The sequence below is a fragment of the Camelus dromedarius genome, chromosome 14, assembly GCF_036321535.1.
Source record: "Camelus dromedarius isolate mCamDro1 chromosome 14, mCamDro1.pat, whole genome shotgun sequence".
Classification (NCBI taxonomy): domain Eukaryota; kingdom Metazoa; phylum Chordata; class Mammalia; order Artiodactyla; family Camelidae; genus Camelus; species Camelus dromedarius.
Window position 1 is genome coordinate 42835286 of NC_087449.1, and position 14021 is coordinate 42849306.

Consider the following 14021-nt stretch of genomic DNA (forward strand, 5'->3'; position numbering starts at 1 on the left):
GCTTCTAGCCTCTGGCCAAACAAGGTCTTGGCTCCTAACCCTCTGCCTTCCACTCCTTATCTCTGCAGCCTTGGGGACAAAGTGGTAGAATTGGGGTTACCCCTTTTGGCTGCACTTGCCTCACCATCTCCATTTGTTTCTTCCTTCCCCTTGACAGTCACAAGGCCAACATGTACAGTTGGGCAGATTGTGCACTGCATAAATGCAGGTGGAGCCATTCATATCATGAGTGGTACCTCTTAAACACGTGTAAAACCTGCCAACTGTATGCAGCTGCCCTGATCATCTCATGGCCATGGCTAGGGAAGCTGCTTTCTTCCCTTTCCTCCTGGCCCAGGCCAGCCTAGACGGGGAATCCTTCCTTTGCTTGGACATTCTAGTCTGGCCCTTGGCCTTGACCAGGAAGTATCTTCCTGATAGGACATCCCCAACACTTTGGGACTCAAGTTATGAAAGTGAAATATAGCTGGTGAATTTTCAGTTACTGTGAAACAAACCAAAACTCTACAGATGGGGTCACTGACTCCCACACTCCTGGCGAGCAGGTGAATACACCTTCATCGGCCAGAATTAGGGCAAAGCCCTCAAGACTAGGCTTGTAGCTGCACCAGGTAGAAAATCAAGAGGTCACCATAGACTGGAGGCCTGGGTCACAAATCCCCAAGCCTCTAAAGATCAGGCAGGAACCTTCAGTGAGCAAAGAGGATAAGGCAAGGTGTGTGTGAAACGGTGAACACATACGCTGTCGTCTGACACGGTTGCTGCCGTGTGGGAGTGTGGGCTGCTCTCTCTGGATATTCCACACCATTTTTCAAGAGAAGCTAGAAATTTTGACTTTCAAATGTTGGCAGCTATTTTGAACTAGAAAACACTGTGCAGGCCAAGGAAAACATATCTTGCAGGCTAAATCTGGCCTTGGAGTTTCCAGTTTGCACCCTCCAGCCCAGGCCCCGTGAATTGGGTGTTTTAGAACTGAGTAACTGAAAGTGTAAGGAAGTTAAACTTAGACTCAGAGAATTTTAGATCTTCAAGAGACTTTAGAGATAACCTAATTTGTCTCTTGTGTGTTTAATTTTTTTAATTTAAAAATTTTGTTTTGCAACACCTTTAAATTTTAGTGAAAAGGTAATCTATTTTTCATTACAAATTCAATTAAAATTTCAAGAAAAAAGATGTATCTATATACCGACTTTACATACTTACAGAAAAACTGGACTTTGAAGCCCTAATGTTTCAAAAGTATTCATTTTCCTCCGTACAAACCTAGTATTACTCAGCAACAGTACTACTGATTTTAAAAATAGAGACTGGATACACTTTCCAGATGCAATGCTTTATCTGTCATTTGTACAACTCACCAAGGTTGTTTTCATTCTCAGCACCTGTCCGTGCTGTGTTTTAAACTATGTACACACAAATTTCTTTATTAACTTAACAGCATACATATTACAAATTTCTAGTTTCTACATAAGAGCATCTTGGCACCCACAATTTAGAACAAAATTTTTAAATGAAGCTTCTATACATAGTGTGCTTGTATCTGTCTGTCAGAAGCCTTGTTTTAGACCATCTGCTTTATGATAGCGCTACTTCTGTCTTTTGCAAACATGGGCTGCCCTGGTCTTCCTTATAACCTAACTTCTCTGCTTTCCATGGTAAACCGCTAAGTGCCTCCTTAAATGGTTGGGGTCTGTGCTGCTTTGTCTGTGGGACTTCCCTTCTCTGAGGATGAGGCTGCTCATGCTTTCCACAGCTTGGCCCCTCCATGGTCCGCCAACAGCCCCCCGTGGGCCCCAGTTCTGTCTGGCTCTGCAGCCTTCACCCAGTCGCTTGATAAAGGGTGCTACGAGCTTGTCAGTGTGGATCCCTCTGACTGCTCATGCTTGTTCTGTACCCAAGGTTATAGTGGCCTTTCGCTTCTTAAAAGCCATTTGAATAAATAGAAGCCCTTTAAAATAAGCTAATGTGGCCTTGTTCCTCCCCCTCACAATTGTATTCACAAACTGTATTAGGGTCCCTTCAAGAAATGCCAATGGGGACACATGGAGTGAGCAGACCTGGGATCAGTTCCATCCATGGGTGCCAGTGTCTCTCTGTAGACCCTCCCCACCCACAGGAAGACCACCTTCAGAGATTATTTTATGGGCAGTAGCCTGAGCCCATCAGAAGACAAGATTCTTCCATCAGAGCTCTTGGTGTGGACTCAATGTCCCCATCTGGAACTATCTGGTTGGGGGTTGGGGGTTGGGGGGGGGGAGAATAGAGTGGGAGGAAAAAGAGGAGCTAAGAAATCAGGGGAGGTGGAGGAGGAAGCGGGTACCTCAGACTCCAGCCTCAGCCCTCACATCATCCTTCCTTCTGCACCTCAGCCCCATTCCACAGCCCACCCAGCCCAGGGCCAATACCTCTGTTCCATTCTGTCCACCACCTTCATTCCTCCTGAGGTCTCCTTCACCTCTGTCTGCTGAGGTCCCCTCCAGGCATCTCAAACACAACTTCCTCAGCTAGGCCCCCTCAAAGCCATATATCATGAGAGACAGATCACATCCTCCCTTGAACAATATTTAGGTCCACGATTCTTTCTCCCACAGCCCAATGGAGTATCTCCAGCTTTATTTCGGTGTCCCCCAGCCTCAGTGGCTGTCAATCATTCCTGTAATCGAATGATTGAATTCAAGACTAATAGGATGGGGCCAGCTGTTAGCAGCCAATGTCATTTCTGAACTGATTGTAAAGTATTTTAAATACATCTCCTAAAAGGAAACCAGAGGCATGGGAGTCTTATGATGTATTAGTTATCTATTGCTATGTAACAAATTACCCCAACACTTAGCTGCTTAAAGCAACAAACATTTATTATCTCACAGCCTCTATGGGGCAGGAATCCAGGAGCAGCTTAGCCAGGTGGTTCTGGCTCAGAGTGTCTCATGAGGTTGTCATCAAGCTGCCATCTGGGGCTGCAGTCATCTGAAGATTTGACTGGGGCTGGAGGATCTGCTTCCAAGAAGGCACATTCACATGGCTATTGGCAGGTAGCTTCAGTTCCTTGTCACAGGGTGGCCTGAGCTTCCCCCAGAGTAATCCAAGAGAGAGCAAGACAGACTTGCTTTAAAAAACTGTCTTTTCTGATCTAGCCTCGGAAGTGACATATTCTCGCTTCTGCCATATTCTATTGATCACAAAGACCAATCTGATATGGTGTGAGAGGGGACTACCCAAGGGTGTGAAACGCCAGGAAGTGGAGATAACCGAAGCCCATCTTGGAGGTTGGCTCCCACATATTGTTATACCCCCATCACCCTGGTATCACTGGGGGTTTATTTTAATCAATCCTTTGTCTCTAGACCCAAATGCAAATAATAATAACAACAATAAAAACAACAATAATAATAATAAAAAGAAAACTAAAAAAAAAAAAGACTACCTCCATGATTCTCCAACCCAAAGGCCTCCACTTTCCACCCAGTCACCAGGGATAAGGAGAAATGTGTCTCCTCGCCTGCTCCCTTCCTTATACCTCCCATCCAGCAGATTCTCCTGGGGGCCTGGGGTCACCTACTTGGGAATGTCATGGAAACTTTGTGTTCTGAGATGTCATGGTCTCACTGTGAAGTTTTTATTATGTCTGTAAGGCCAGCGGTACCAGAGCTGCTTACACTGGTTTGTAGCCAGTGGACCATGTCTAGGGTGAAGGAAAGGGCAGGGGTGGTGGCTCGACACCCTTTCCTGTCCGGACCTTGGATGAACAGACTGAACCCTCTGGTGCCATAACTGAATATTGTATTTTCTGATATGACCAAATCTTGGACTGAATTTGAGAGCAAAATCCTTGTAACAGGGTGGGGATGTGACTGTGACTTAGAGCAGAAAAAGAAGGAGCAATGAGACAGAGAAGGGGGGACTTTCTCCTCCTCTGTGCCCTCCCCTTTTCACTTGCAAAGCTCTTCCAAGACCTGAGAGCTACATGTTTTCTTTCTTTGTCTTTTTTTTTTGCTTTTGCTTATTGTTGGTCAGTTTTACTTGCCCACAAATCATTTTTAAAAATCTGTTTTTTTAAAATCAGGTAACTCAAGAAATAAAATTACAAATTCACATCATAACAGTGAAGAGAATAGACTGTTCTAAACACGTAATCCAAATCAATTCATTCCATCCTCCCCATCACTCTAGGAAGCACCTACCATTGTTATCCTCATTTTACAGATGAGGAGACCGAGGACCAGAGAGGTAAGCTAACTCACACGGGGCCCATGGTTGGTCACAGAGCTTGATTTAAACTCACTATGTCTGGGGGAACGTGATAGCTCGGTGACAGAGCACATGAAGTGTGAGGTCCTGGGTTCAGTCCCCACTACCTCCACTAGAAAATAATTTTAAAAAATAGAATTATAAACTCAAGTTGTCTGGCTCCAGACTGTGTATCTTACGTGCTGCGGTACTGACTCTCTCGTGTATATTTTAAGATTAAACACACATAAGAAAATATGAACTGGCATTGTTAGTTTAAGGTACGCCCCCCTGAACCTCAGGGGTGGTACAAATAATTTTCTGCTGTTTGGGTTACTCCAGGGGAAAAGCTTGAGGAGTGGCCTTTAATGGGTACTTCATAAGAAGCAGAACCGTCTTTCCAGAGATAAAACTACTGGTTCCCCTTGCCCCATTGTTTTTGGATCTGGGCAGAAGAGGCATGGGTGAGATGTTTTCATCCACATCTTGAAAAAATGAAAACAAAGTCTTAGAGACAGGGAGCAGCGTGTCCAAGGGCACACACCAGTAAATGCAAAAAGGAAATGGAATGCCAGGCAGTTGCTCCAAATTCAGTGCCATTCCCTCTGAAACGCTGTAATTTCACCCAACTTCATCTGAATCTTCATGCTTTCATTCATCTGACAAAGTCCTCCTTAGAAGCCCTGTGAAGATCCAAAGGGTTTAAAGCTTGCCCCAATGTTGGGATGGTGCAGCTACAGCTGGGCATGTGAACCTGTCACCTGCTCACCAGGCTGGGTGACCTGCAAAGCATGAACCAACCCTCTGTAGCTGCTGGGAGGAGATATCACTCGTATCTGCCTTCAAAGCAACTGGTTGCAGCAGGGAGGGAAATAGCTCAGTGGTAAAGTGCATGCTTAGCATGCACGTGGTCCTTGGTTCAATCCACAGTCCCTCCATTAAAACAGAGACAGAGAGACAGAGGACTGGCTGCAAGGAGTGTAGTAGCCCCTTCAGCTGCTACACCTGCGGGCCTGCAGATAGCACGTGTTCCCGGGCTGCTCCCCATCAGTGACTGGGCACAGTGGGTATACTAGAGACAGACTCTTTCTGCCCTACGTGGGGCTCCTCTAAAGGACAGCCTTTACCCTGAGCCTGAACAAGACTCTCAGAACTGCATCGCCGTCTGAGGCTCTTCCTACCCAACCCTCCTTCGTGGATGTCAGACCTCCATCATGGTCAGAAGGCTCTTCCTGCCTCCTCCCTTCATCCTTATGAGTGGTTTCCTCAATAAATCTCTTGCATTTCTGATTTATCTTAGCATCTGTCTCCTCGAAGGCCTGAGTGACACACCCTCTCTGGGCCACAGGCCCTGCGCCACCACCCATCTGCCCCTCAGGATAGCTTTAAGTCCGATGGTCTTAAAATTCTCCATCATTAACTAAGTAGTAGAATAGAAGTGTGGTTTCCCTTCACCACCAGGGAATATGGTGGAATCCAATTCCTGCCACAGCCAGAGGCGAGGGACAGCTGCTTTCCCAGTCTGGGGCTCCCGCCTGACCCATGCCCTGCCTCAACCCCATCATCACTTCCCAGCCACCACCCAGGAGGGAGGTTGGCGTAGGGAAAAACGCCTCAGGGCTTTGGACTGGGGTAGGAGCCCTGGCGTCTAATCCAGTCTCTACTGCTAACTTTGCTTCTCTGGGCTTCAGTTTTCCCCATCTGTATAGTGGGACTTCAGCTTGGCTGGCCTGGGTTGGGGAAGGGGGACAGTGGCTGTTTTCTGGTGAGGACTAAGCTACTTCTGCCTGTGAAGACCAGCCTAGAGGGTACAGGCTGGAAGCTCTACCTGGTAGTACCAGGGCAGGGGCCAGGCCTAGAGCCATGTCCTGATTGTGCTCTGATACCACAGGTTTTAGGGTGCTATGCCTGGATTCCTGAGGGTGGCTTTCCATCCCAGGAAGGACAGCTCCCCAAGGAGCCACAATCAGGGGAGGTAAGCAGACAGTAGTGGTGTGGAGAGGTCTAGCTGCCATGCAGGGCACCACGGAAGTACATGGAGGCAGCACCAGCACCCAAGGGAGACTGGACAAGATTCCTGGAGAGGGACTTTTATGCTGGGCTTTGAAGGCTGAGTAGGAGCTTTCCAGATATAAAAGGAAAAGGCTTTTAAGATGGACAGAAGACAAAGACTCAGAAGCATAAACCTATGTTATCTGTTCTAGAACATATGAGAAATGGCAGGACTGGAGTGGAAATCAGGGAAGGGGTGAGAGAGTGAGTTGTGTCCAGACCATGAAGGGCCTCCAGCAAGGCTGGGATTCTACCACTTGTATATTATACTTAGAAGGTAGACTCTCGTCTTACCTCCATTGTACAGATGAGGACACTGTGGCCCCAGAGATGTTGAGGGGCTCTGACAGGAACACACTGGGCAGTGTCAGGGCCCAGTCAGGCTTGGGAGCCAGAGGCCAAGTCGCCCGGTCCTTACGGGGTGGGCAATACCAAAGATCAGGCTCCCCACTCCCACCCCGTCACGGCCACCTGACTTCAGGGAGCTTGGTGTCCTCAGTCCCTCCCCCCCTCCAGTCCCAGTGTCCCTGTCCTGCTGACATCATGTACACATGGAAGAGAAATCTGTGGAGATTCCAGAAAGGCCAGAGTGTGGGAACCGGCACAGATGCTGCTGGCGCTGCCTGAGGGCTGCGACTCCTCGGGAGCCTCTGGGCGCTGGGCTCCGGAATGTGGCCGGGCCTGCGGCTTCCTCTGTTGCAGGCCGCCGCCCCCCCCCCCCCACCCGGGGCCTGGGAAAGCTGGGAAGGCTCTGATGACCCAGCCGGCCATCCTGGCCCCAGGCAGCCTCTGCGGAGCTTTGGGCGGTCGGCACAGGGGCTTGGGGAGCGTATGGGCATCAAGACAGCTGAGCCAGCCCAGCCTGTCTGCTCTCAGGGGTCCCGAGCTGAGGCCTCTGGACCCCCATAAGTAGAGCAAGACCCTGGTGAACCCTGCAGCCCAGGGATGGGGAAGGGAACCAAAGCAATACTGTCCACCACCTTCCCTGGAAAAGGAGCTGTAGAGTGTGTGAGTGCATGTGTGTGTTGCTGGCAGACAGACACAGACAGATGGTCCCACCCCGCCCCCCACCCCCGCTGGCCCCAGGGGTGGCTGCACACCGCCTGTTCTGCACATGTGGCTCCCAGCAGCTGTACATTCCGTCAGGGACCAGCTGTGGCGGCAGCTGGGGAGGTGGGGAGTGAGCACTGATGGGTCCCAGGGGAGCAGGGGAGGAGGGCAAGGGAAGGACAGGAAGAGCCTGGGAGGAGCTGGGGTCAGGGAGTGGGTGAGGCCAGGAGGCTCAGATTGTTCTCAGGATGGAATGGCAAGCAGAAAAGTGGTGATGGGGATGCCTGACATCTTGCCTGGAGGCCCTGTAGATGTGGGCCTTGGCAAAGAGAGCCTGGGGGAGACCCAGGGCTGGCCCGGCACACCCGGCTAGGACTTGGCACATAGGTGGACCAACTTGAGTGTAAGGAGAAGGACAGTACAGTTGGATATATGGATCTGAAGCTCAGAAAAAAGTGGTCTGCATTAGAGATATGAATTTGGAAATCATTGGCTTATAGGTAAAGGTATAAAGCCATGGATGTGGATGACTTACCGAGGGATAAAATGCATAGAGACAGAGGCTGAGCCCAAGGCTAACATTACCAAACACTCACTCTAAACACCAGGCACTGTTCTATGCATCTTACCTCATCTAATCCTCACAACAATCCTATGGACATGTGAACTTGTACAATTTTAGTCAACTTCAAGTACACATCTTGCTGAACATGAGATACAAGAATAACCACCCTCCACCCCATTCCTTCCTAGCACATGTAAGAACATGGGGGTTTTATCAGAGCTGGACTTCATAAAATTTTGCTTAAATATCTAGACTTTAAATCAGTGTTGTCAACTTCAAAAAAAAATTCCAAAAATAAATGCCTTGAAGATAAACATAATTCAAAAAAAAAAAACAACAACAAAAACAAGCCTATGGAGTGAACAGCCGTTATCATCCCATTTTACAGCTAAGGCTAAGGCACAGGAAGTCCTCTCTTATCCTGGCTCACCTCTCACCTCACTGTGTGGCCCTAGGGATGTTTCTGCCCCTCTCTGCGTCTCAGTGTCCACAGACACAAGGAGAGGGGCAAGGGCCTCAGAGGGAGGGCTGAGTGGTACCCAGATACTCCAGCTACTCTCCCACCCACTACCTCTCCCCAGGCCCAAGGCCCATTGTGACCCTGGTGTTTTCCTGGGGGGCTGGATCCTGCCTCCTCCACTTAGAAGGCAGAAGCCTTCAGGAGCCCCCCAGCTCCCCTCCCCATCACTAGTCACTTGGCCAATATTTACCAAGCACCTACTATGTGCCAGACACTGCAAGGTGTGGAGAGCCAAGGTGAGCAAACAGCCTGGTTTTAGCCTTTATGTCCCAGAGACAGACATAAATTATTGCACAGTTAATAACTGTGAGCCACTGCCCTGAGCATCTCTTTGATGACCATCCTCCCCTCCGGGACTCTTGATACCTCTACCATCTGGCAGTTAGAGGCTCAGCATCTAGCCCAGCAAAAGGTTCTCTAACCATGTTCCAGCATATGGCCCACGTGCAACACAACCATTGGAGCCCAGGCCATGTCAGTCTAGCAGTCTGAATGCCAGTCCTGAGAGAAGACAGGGGCTGACCCAGTGTGTGATCAGGGATTGAGAAAGTGTCACTAGAGCTGAGACCTGCCCCTGAAAATCTTCCCCTGCTCTCTCCACTCTGGGGCAGGGGGCAGGGGAAGTGGAGAAGGTAGAGGTCCTTTCTCTGCCTCCCTCCCTTTGGACTGAGGCTAGTTGCCCTCTGCATCTCTCTGGCCCCCTCTCCATCAGCAAGCAAACTCCTCCTAAGGACCTGCCGGCCTCTGGAGTTGCCTGTGCTGCCCTCTCTTATTGACCTGCCCCTTCTTCAAACCTGCTTCTGCATCCTCCACAGAACTTCTGGATCCGTGAGGTATGGCCCCTGACTCTGCCTCCTCTATTTATGCCAAAGCCTCTGTGACCTCGTGTTTGCACATCTTCTTCTTAGAGCCCCTGGACTGGCCACTGAGCCTTTGTTTTCAGCCCTCTCTGACCTTGGCCCCAGATGCTCATTGTTGTTCAATCTTCCTCCTCCTCTCAGAGTTTCTCTGGCTGTTGCTCCTGGGGTTCTATGCTAGGTTCTCCTCCTTCTTGTTCTGCACTAGCTCCTTGAGACGTCTCATGTACTCCGTGGCTTAAGCTACCAGCCCCCAAATCTCTACTCCAGCCCAGATGTCTCCTCAGGTTCTCCTCCTAGGTGTCCCATGGGTCTTGTGAACAGCATGGCCACACTGAACTTCTCACCTTCTCCTGTGTTTCCCATTGGTGCCCATCACCTTCACCACTCGATCACTCAGACAGGAGCCCAGCATCACGGGAATCTGTTCTGTCTTCTTCCCCCTCTAAACCAGTCTTATTGTCAGGCCTACCATAGGAGGCTTCTGATTGGTCCACCCCAGTCTAATGCATGATGCAGTGGTTACCAGCAAGAATTCTGGTGCCAACCTGCCTGGGTAGATTCCCAGCTCTACCACTTGCTAGCTGTGTGATCTTGGATAAAATACTTAACTTGCTTATGTCCTAGTGAAATGGGATTAACACAATAGTAACTTCTTTCATAGTGTTGTTGTAAGGTTTAAATGAGTTAATATATGTCCAATAGTACAGTGCCTGGCACATGGTGAGTGGACGAAAAATGCATTTTATTATGGTTATTATTATCATTTATTTATTTCACAACAATTTTAAATGCTTACTATGTGCTAGACAATTTACTAGGTACTAAGGGACAGAATAATGAATAACACAAAGGATTCCCACCCCCAAGAACTTTACAGTCAGTGTAGAAGCCTTTCCATAAAAGCCCCACGGAGGGATGGTTTCCTGCTACTTGAGCCATGTCCTACTCAATTCCATCTTAAAACAAAACAAAAGCAAAAACCAAACAAACCCTGAGTCCACATCTCCCTCCAGCTATTGCCCTCGCTTACTTTCCCATCAGAGTCAAGCTTCTCAAATGAGTTTATTCTGCCAGCAAGAATTTATTGCACACCTGCTACATGCCAGGCACTGTGCTTGGTGCTGGAGGGTCAGCACAGAACAGGAGAGACAAGTCTCTACCCTCCAGGAGCTTGTCTTCTGCTGGAGGACATACTACCAGTTGTATAAACAGACATATCAACTTATATGATATAACGTCAGTGAGATTAATAGATGCCATCAAGTAAGATGATGTGAGTCAGGGGACACAGAGTGACTGAGGCATCAGTTCCCTCTTTGGAAAGGGGCCAGGAGAGTCCTCTCTGAGGATGTAACATTTGAGCCAAGACCTGAATGGAGTGAGCTAATCTGAGATGATCAGGGGGAACAGGATTCCAGGTAGACAGAACAACAGATGTGAAGTCCTGCAGCAGCAACAAGCATGAAATATCAGAGGAAGGTCAAGAAGGGCTCTCGTGGCTGAGTGAGCAAGGCAGAGGCAAGGCCCAGAGCTTGGGTGGCCATATACCCGGATGCTCCGGACTGTCCTGGCATAGTTTGTACTGTGGCCTCCTTTCACTCTCAAAGGCATCCCTGGCTTAGATGATAAATGATATGGTCACCCAATGTACAGGCCATGGTAAGCTGTTGGCATTTTGTTCTGAATGCAATGGGAGGCTTATGGATGGTTTTGAGCAGGATGAGACATGGCCTGACTGACATTTTAAATGATCTTGACCAAGGACTTGAAACACTCCCTGGCCCCTGTGACACCGCCTCTTGGCTCTCCTCCACCTCCCAGCTGTTCCTGCTCAGTCTCCTCAGGCAGCTCTCTCTCTCTCTCTCTTCTGCTCAACATCGAAATCTTGGAATGTCTCTAGACCAGTGGTTCTCCACCAAGGGTGATTTCTTCCTCCAGGCACATTTGCTATTATCTCGAGTCATTTTTCTTTTTAAAAAAATTTTTGGCGGGGAAGGTAATTAGGTTTAACTACTTATTTATTTTTAGAGGAGGTACTGGGGATTGAACCCAGGACCTTATGCACACTAAGCATGTGCACTACCACTGAGCTATACCCTCCCCTGACTAGAGACATTTTTCATTGTCATGACTGGGGCAGGTATTACAGGCAGGAGCCAGGGTTGCTAAGCCTTCTACACTGCACAGAACAGCCCCACACAATAAAGAATTTTCCAGCCCCACATGTCAGTGGGACTGAGGTCCAGAAACCCTGTACTACATTAGCACTGTCCAATAAAAATATAATGGGAGTGGCATATACAATTAAATACTTTCTAGCAGCCACATTAAAAGAAAACTAAAAAGAAAACAAGTGAAGTTAGTTTTAATATTTTATTTAGTCCTATGTGTATAAAATATTATCATTTCAACATGTTATCAATATCAAAAATATGAATGAGATTTCCTTCCTTCCTTTCTTTTTTTAATTTTATTTTTTATTGAAGTATAGTTGATTTATAATGTTAGTTTCAGGTGTACAGAAAAGTGGTTCAGTTCTACATATGCATATATACTTTTTTTTTTCAGATTCTTTTCCATTATAGCTTATTATGAGAAATTGAATATATTTCCCTGCGCTATAGTTTCTTCCTTCCTGCAGGCCTTTCTTTCATCTCACACTTACTACACAAAGTAATTCGGACCAGACACATTTCAAGTGCTTAGTAGCTGCATGTGTCTCATGGCTGCTGTATTGATGGCACAGCTCTAAGCTCAGTACTAGATAATATAATATATTAATAGCCTGATGTTTAAGAGCTGCATAGGAAATAAAGCCTCATGGTTTGGCTCTGGAAACAAACTGAGTTATTGAATTCCAGCTTTTCCATTTACCCTTTGCCCATCTTAGGTTTTTTTGTTTTTGTTTTGGGGGGTAATAGGTTTGTTTACTTAGTTATTGGAGGCACTGGGGATTGAACCCAGGACCTTGTGCATGCTAGGCACACACTCTACCACTGAGCTAGACCTTCCACCCAGCTACCCTCTGTCCCTCTTGGCTAGAGTTACTCCACCTCTCTGTTCCTTAGTTTCCCACTTGTAAAGTGGGGATGATAATAATATTACTACTTTATAGAGTTGTTGAGGATGAAGTGAGTTAACACTTAAAACAGTTTCAGGTGTTATAATAAGTGTTTGCCAAATGTTAACCCCTCCTCTGTCTCCATCCACATTTTCCGGGTAATCCCTCTACCCCTATAGCATTAAGTGCCACCTATTACCTAATGACTTCCAACTTTATATATCCAACTTAGCCCCTTTTTCTGAGCTTCAGACTCCCTTTTCATCTGTGCATTCCATTTTGATGAGTCGGGGCATCCCACATGAACATACCTATAGCAGAGCCCTTGACCTTCCCTAGCAAATCTGCTCCACTGCCAGTCCCTGTGACCTGAGTCATTACATAGGGCGGATCTCTAGGTGGCAAGGTTGATTTCTGCCTTTCCATGGAATGTGTGGTGCACGGATTGCACAACTTCTGTGTTGGTTGAGGTTTCCACTCCACTAGTTCGTGCTCACAGAAGTTATGTAAGCGCTGAGGGCATCTGGAAGAAGAGTCCATAGGTGTGGCTGGGGTGACCACCAGGGCCTCCTGAGGAAGCACAGGCTGCAGGTTCTGACTGCACATGCCAGCCACGTGTGTCTGTCTGCATATGTGTACTCAGCCACGTGGTAGTGTCTGTGGACATGTGCGGAAGAGGGCACAGGACTGTTCCTTCCCACCACCATTATCCAGTGTCCCCAAGCAGGTCTTATTGTGGGAGTGAAAGTGCAATAATTCTCAGATGACCAATTCCATTGTCCCAAGTGAGGAGGTGGCTTCCTCTGCGTCCTGGTGGGTGAGTCAAAGGGAGAGACTTCGCTGGTGTCTGACCCACCACATCAGTCTGCTTTCCCGTCTCCCCCTCCCTGCTCATGAAGTCCACCTTCTAGGATGTCCCCCTTCCATTTCCTTCTGAGCCTTGGGGGGCCCCTCTGAGGTACTGGCCCATAAGGATGATAAATGAATCTGAGACTCTTCCTTGAGTCTTCTTCCCTAGGGGCAGGGCAGCTGGAGGCCCTACTGAGTGAACAGTTTGGTTTATTGTTGGGGAGGGGGTCTGAGGAAGAAAGGCTGGAGGATGTCTCCCCACCCCCTTTTGAGGCCCTGCCACAGCCTGAGGAATGGACCCTCTCCAGAAGCTCTTGGCCTCCCAGGACAGCTCTGCCTCTGGTGAACTGGGAATCAATTCCCAGGAACACTTACCACACCCACCACCAAGACAGGGCCTCAGGCAACTTGGCCAGAGCTGGTCCTGCTCAGGTGGTGCAGCTACAACTTCGGCCATCCCTTTGGGGGAGGGCAGCTCCCCCTCATACACATTCCACTTACTCTCCACCCCTTTGGGAGAAGCTGGAGGATTCTTGCTGAGGATCAGGCCATTGCCACCACCACCAACCTCCCCAAACCGGACGTGTCTGCCGTCCCCAGAACCCCAGGAGGCTGGAGCGGTGGGTGGACCTCTGTAGAAGCTGGGGCATCGTGGAGCCGCGCCTCCACAGGCTGGCAGCGCCCCGGGGCGAACCAGGGACAGTAGGGGACCCCCGGCTTCCCCGGAGGCCTCCAAGGGCACCTGCCCAAGGCCACCCAGCGCGTGGCGGCCAAGATGGCCAGCAGAGCCGGACCTCCCAGCCGTCGGCGGGGGCGGCGACCGCCCGGGGCCTTCCC